Raw genomic sequence first — 6,515 nt, 5'->3', positions numbered from 1 at the left:
CTCCCTGCGCCTTCCTTCGGCCGCCTCCGCCTCGAGCCGCCGCGCTCGCGCACCCGCGCGGGGCGCAGCGCAGCGCAGCACGGCGGGGAGCGGAGCGGAGCGGAGCCTCGCCGCGCCCGGCAGACCTGACCAAACCCGGTGCGGTGACCTCAGCCCGGTGACCGCGCCGTAGCGTTTCGTGAGCAATCGCTCCGTGGTGGTCCGTGCCGGGAAATCGTTACGTGTGTCAAAGTTCTGCTTATTTAGTGTTTTCACAGCCACAATTTCTGTAGTATTGCGTGCTCGCTCATGGGCTGCCTTGACATCGGGCATGCTAGCAGAACTTGACAAACTGATGAAAAGTCTTTTTTTTTTTTAAGTTAAATACAAATCGTCTGTTCCACTTTTTTTTTTTTTTTTGCGCTGATGAGAACTGACATTAAATAGTCAAGCTGTGCTTCATAAGTCATAAAAGGAATATACCTGCTGCACTCAGACTTAAAGGACTAGATTTCTTCTCAGTTACACTGTTCTATGTTAGGGATAAGTTCACTGAAACAGTGTTGTATCACTGTAAACTCCATATACTGGAAAGGAATGAAGCTTGTTTCTTGTATATGAAAATACTATAGTCACATCAATTTTATACCTAATTATGAGCATCTTTCCCACTTTTGAATTACCGATTTCTTAAACCAGTCCAAAATGGATAAAAACCTGGTATTAAGTAAAAGAAATCTGGAGTTAGGTGGGCCATGGTTGCAGTGGAACGAGCTCTCAGGAGACTTTTGAAAAACTCATCTAGCTCATAAATGTGTTTTAATGAAGTTGTAAACTTCAAATCAAGCTAGATGCTTAAAGCCTTCTGTCCCTAAAAGTTAAATGTAAGCAGGAAACCAGTATTCCTTGTTATACATTAGTTGTATGGTCTCAAAGATCAGAGCTTTCATTCCCACTAAGTAGTTACAGGGAAAAAACAACACCTTCTGGAGTCTGGAACAGATTTAAACTGTGAAGTGAACCGGAGGAAATCCTCTGGACAGGATATCTTCAGTTTAGACCATACATGTACATTTGAACAGTATTCTAGATGACTTCATGTAACTGAAACTGGTGATTGAACTGTTCATGTGTGTCCAGGGGCTTTTTGTTTTCCTTCCAAAAGAGTTCCTTTGTATCCCTCTCCCCTCCCTCCTTAAATCCCACTATTTGTTTCCCCTGAAAGGATCTGAGGGTTGGTTTACCAGTTTTGTTTGTGCAGAATCACATAAGTTTCCAAGGCTATTCCTTGTGTTTTGAGATCAAAAGACACTTACTTAATTGGCCTTTTTGTCCTACAGGCTGGGAGCAAGGTGAAAACACTTACTTTGTACCAGGACTGCTCACAAAAGGGCTTCCAAGCATACTTTACTCAAGGAGATTGTCCTTCATGCTTTGCAAGAATGTTGTGCACAGACAGTGAGATTTAATATTGATAAAGTCTAACAGTTTGTACAATATCCGTTTGCTTTAGACTTTTGACAGTTTCTTGTGATGGATGGGTTGCTATAGGAAGTATGCTCAAAGTTTATATAGTGCCCTTTTGTGTATTGAGCTTTTGGAGTTCTTTAATACAACATATCAGAAAACAACCCTCATTATCCCCAAGATGCAATATCTAAACTTATTTACTTAATTTTTGTTTATCCTTTTCTGTAAGAAGGAGACCCTGCAAAACCGTGACTAGCTCTAGGGAAAGGACAATGGTCAGAAATGGGGAAACAGAAACATGATCCTGTTTCCTGCTTTACCTCTGTTGGTGCACTGTGGAGCTAGGCTTGCTGTGATGCTGCCAGGCGAGCGTCTCGGATGTGATGGGTGGCAGCTATCACTGCTTGGTCGTGGCACCATCCCACTGACTCCCTCTCTCTGTTCCCCGTCAGCAGCAGCTCTGCAGGAGACGCTTCCTCCCTTTCCCTCATCTCTCTCTGTTCTCTCCTCTCTCCTGACAAGGGCCCCTCATCTTTGCATAGGCAAAATGCAGTTTTCCTTAAACCTGCAAGATGCTTTGAGCTGACTCTGAAGCCTTCTCTGTTTCTTTTGTTTTCTTTTTTTAACCTATTTTTCAGGAAACTACTTATGCAGCCACACAAGGTATATACGTCTCTGTCAGTAGGGCCCCATTCCTTTCCCCCTACACCCCCTCCCTACCCCCCAAATCCTTTTGAACTTTTTGATTAGCTGCAACCAAACTTGTGAAGAGGATTTTGTTTAAAAAAAAAAAAAAAACTTTAAAGTTTTCTGAAGAGGATATGGCAAGGTGGAAGAGGCGCCCTATTACGGCTTTCCACCATAGAGAAGATGGAACTTCCGTCTGGAACTTTTTACTTTCTCAGAAAATAATGCCCCAGGGAACTTGTTCTGCTACTGTTCTGTTTATCTCTGCCATCACAGGCTGACAGCTTAATTCAGTATATTCCCTGGTACAATACCAGGGCAAACTATACCTGTATTCCTGGGTGTTGCAAGTGCTCTTGGAGCATCAGCCTCTTGCCTCTTCTTCCTCTAGGCAGACTTCTACGTTTTCCCACTATTGCTGGCTGCTACCTGTGAATCCACAGCCAAGCTTATCCCTTCGGCCCGTCTGATTTCTGCCCCCAGTCTTTTTTCCCCTCTGAAAGAGTCCATGGCTAGTAACAAATCACGACAAGGCTAATGATAAAAACCAAAGAATGATTTGTCTTAAAAGTAGAGCAAGGCATTTAGAAAGGAGGGATTTTTCCCCCCCCAACAGTCTGGTACTGAAGTCTGTAACTGAAGCAGGTCTATCCTTGGGTGCTGTTTTGCTTACCTGAGATCCTGCTTCCACCTCTAGGGAAGTTATTCTTTAAGCCTGCCATAGCCCTTTGGATTGCTTGGGCTCTCTGACCTCTTACTGTTTTTTAGTAACTTTTGAGTTATTATGGGAAAAAAAGGACTCCTCTCAAGCCATTCTCCCCCCCCCTTTTTGTTTTATTACTGCACACCACCCCACTTAACCAGTATGTTTTCCACAGAGTAAACATCCTAAGAAATGAGCCAATATACAGATTTTGAAACATTTATAAACCTGCGCTCATCCAGTCACAAGATCCACAGCTTGCATAGTCAGTGATCTGTTTGTAGGGCAGTGTGTGCCCTGCAAGAGAGCTGGGATTTTTGTGGGTGGGTAGGGTAGGGGCAGCGCAAGGAAGAAGGAGACTTCTATCAACTTCTGTCTAGTATGTCTTTCCCACCTTGGTTTATTGCCTTGTAACTCCATATGCAGACTGTAACTCTCAGTTCCCAAATCAGTCAGAAAGTTGCAACAGATGATAAGTAAAAGCTTTAGTCCATTTTCCAAGCTCACCCTTTCCATAGCTCTCCAAGCATTTCCTGGCACTTCACACCAGTCTTCCATGTGGCTCCTTTGGACAGCTGTACATCGTGCTACATACAGCCAGGGCAGCCCTAGCTTAATAAATCTTTACATTCTGGTCAGCTTAATGAGGATGCTTATTTTCTTTCTTTTTCCCATTCTTAAAACTGTGGCTTGATTTATGAGACTAGGTACTTACCATATAGACCAAGCTGAAGAATCAGCATATGAAGAAAAGAATGCTCTACATCTTTTAGAAAGAAAGACAGCATATATTAGTCCTCCCTGCCAGTGGAAAAGGCTAAAAACAGAAAACAAGCAGCTCTGTAAATAGAGCAGCACCAGGTTCAAAAAGATGATAATAGGCATTGTAACCTGCCCGTGAATCAGCACCTCCCTAATCAACCCTCTCTCCCTCCCCTCCTTAGCTTTTGGGATTTATTCTGAAGGGCTTCCCAATTGTGGTTAATGTATCGGTTTACTAACCTGCTACACCTGTGCTTCCACTGGGGTTTAGCTAATGTGGCTCTTCTTAGTCATTAGTAGCCAGGCAACCATCAAGGTTGGCATGCACACAGGAATATTTATTTGCCTATTTGTTCTCTTTCCACTTGTCTAGCTAGCACAAAACAATGTTGTGATGATTCATGCCCCACGTCATGCTTTATCCATTCATTACAGACAAATTTAGAAAGTCCTAAAACTGAAGGTAGGACTTCATATGAGACTAAGAATCACCCGAAACTTGATTCATCAAGAAGTAGATTCCTTTGACGCAATTTTAATTTTGCTTAGTGAGCAGTGTGACAAGACTGATTATTGTATATAAAATATGTATTTGAAATTTAATGTAACAATTGTTCTAAAAGTTTGTGTTAATCTTTATGGCCAGGCACTTAGAACTGTAAAATACTTGTTCATGGCACAGACCAGCCTCTGGAAGACCAGATCCTCCTCTGTGCTCCTGCGTGTGCTCCCCCCCCCCCCCGCCCTTTTGGCTTCAGATGAAATATCAACTACTGAAAGACTTGTAGTGGGTATATAGCTACAATTTCAACACTGAACTAACAGAAACATAGAAGAAACTTTAACTATACTAGTAGAAGAAGGTACGGAAATAAACAAATTGAATATTTTAGTAGGACTTAGGATAAGTTCTAGAAATACTGGCGTGAATCATGCTATTTACAATTTCTACTGCAGCCAAGGAAGTTACTTCCATAAGTTGTTATATGCATTTAAATATCTAGAGGGTATGGCCATTTGCGTACAGTACAGGGCTTGCCAAGCAGCACAGGTCGTACTGGCTGGAAAGGAATGTTTTATTTTAAGCAAGAAGGCACACCCAGTTTCAACTCTGCGTCACCTTCACGCAGTGTGTGGCTCATTTTAGAAGTTCAAACCACTGCTTCATAAATCATATTTATGTTAACTTCAAATACCTCCTGTGATTGCTCATTGATTGGCAAACAGTCTTGATTTTTCTATGCATCACAACTGGATTTCTGACGTTTTCTGACATTAAAAATACTTCCATTTTGAAATAAGAACTTCCTGGCAAGATACTGCCCATCAACAGCTCACCTGGCGCCCCAGACTACAGGCTTGCCTAGCCACCCTCTCTGCCTCTGTGTAATCTGCAGAATAAAGTCTCTCCAAATCCCACCTGAGTGGGAACTGGGGTCGGATACAGCCAGTCAGCCACTGCCAGCCACCTCCTAATTCTGCTTGGACCCCTGTGGCTGAGCAGGCTGTGCCTGGTCCGAGAGACGGCAAGTCACGCTGAGATCCTGCAGGCATTCATGCTACGACTGTTTGCCAAATAAATGTGGGGGGGATAATGTTTATAGACTTAAAAATAAAAAACAGTGGGATAGCCTGCCACCTGAGCTCAGGAATTAATTCTAATAAGAGATGAGCTGGAATCCTATTGGAATTGTTATCATGCTCCATTAATTCGAGGATTGCTACCAAACATGCTGGCCGTGCATAGGCCAGCCTTGATGAGGAGATGCATGTTTATTTTTCTAACATCAGTGTCTCAGTTTCTTCCAAGAAGTTGTTTAACTAGGTACATAAATAACACATGGTGCAAATATATAACTCTTGTCATATGGGTCTTGCCTTTGACAATGATACATAATAAAACATACCAGCTTCCTGATTCTGTAGTTCAACAATGCTATTCAACAAAGCGGGAAGAAATAAAGTAACTAGCTAACCGGACTTTAGGTTTTGAAGAGCTTTTATTGGTTGGGAGCTAAGAATAATAGTCTTTACACTTTAAACACTTCATAAAATACAGGTACACTCTTAGGGGGGAAGAAAGGCTCTAAAACTGATAGCTCTGAGTTTACTATTTTAATTATCTTCACAGCAAAGTTACTCAATTTACCTTCCTCCCTCCCCCCCCCTTCAAATTACATGCAACATAAGCTTAAGTCGCATTCTATTCTTGGTCATTTTTGCACCTTCATTAGTAACAAAGATTCTTTTACTGTAATTTTAATTTTACTGATAATGTATAAAGCAGGTTAAAATCCAGTTCACTCTCCAAATTGTTGTGACTCTGCAGAGAAATAAACAGTAATTAAATGAAACATCTAACATCCTGTTGGCGAGAAATGAAGACAGTAGGTGTGGAAGCCACTGTGAAGTCTGGCTGCCTGATATTCTAATGTACTGAATATTAACATTCTTGGGATTGTCTAAACTTGGAAGTTTAGTGCAAAATGCTGTCTGGGAAAGGGAAGAAAACAAAATCTTCTAGACAGAAGAAAGCAAAATTAAGCTCTTTTTTGGACACGTCTCCTAAATAACTTTTAAGTACACGGAGTTTGTGCTTTACACAAGGGGGAATCTTTCCCAGACTGCATATTTCCCATAAGGTTTCCTGCAGATACTGATTATTTTCACTGTCCTCTGCAGAGGCTTCTGCCACCATTTTTTTAGCAGCAAGATTACAATAAAGAGTTTAAGTGTTCCAGTGAACCCTAACTAGCTGAGTGCCCCCATCCTCTGTGCAGGAGATCTAAAAAGCAAGGTTTTCCAAAAGGTAAAATATGAATGCCTTATAGGCCTTGAGAAGTAAATGCAAGGACTTTCGGACTGAACCTTGGTCAAAAGTCCGCTGAAGGAAACAAAACTATTCTACTAAGCC

Source organism: Apteryx rowi, unplaced genomic scaffold, assembly GCF_003343035.1.
Source record: "Apteryx rowi isolate R43461 unplaced genomic scaffold, aptRow1 scaffold_1, whole genome shotgun sequence".
Lineage (NCBI taxonomy): Eukaryota > Metazoa > Chordata > Aves > Apterygiformes > Apterygidae > Apteryx > Apteryx rowi.
Note: the sequence above shows the minus strand (reverse complement) of the source record.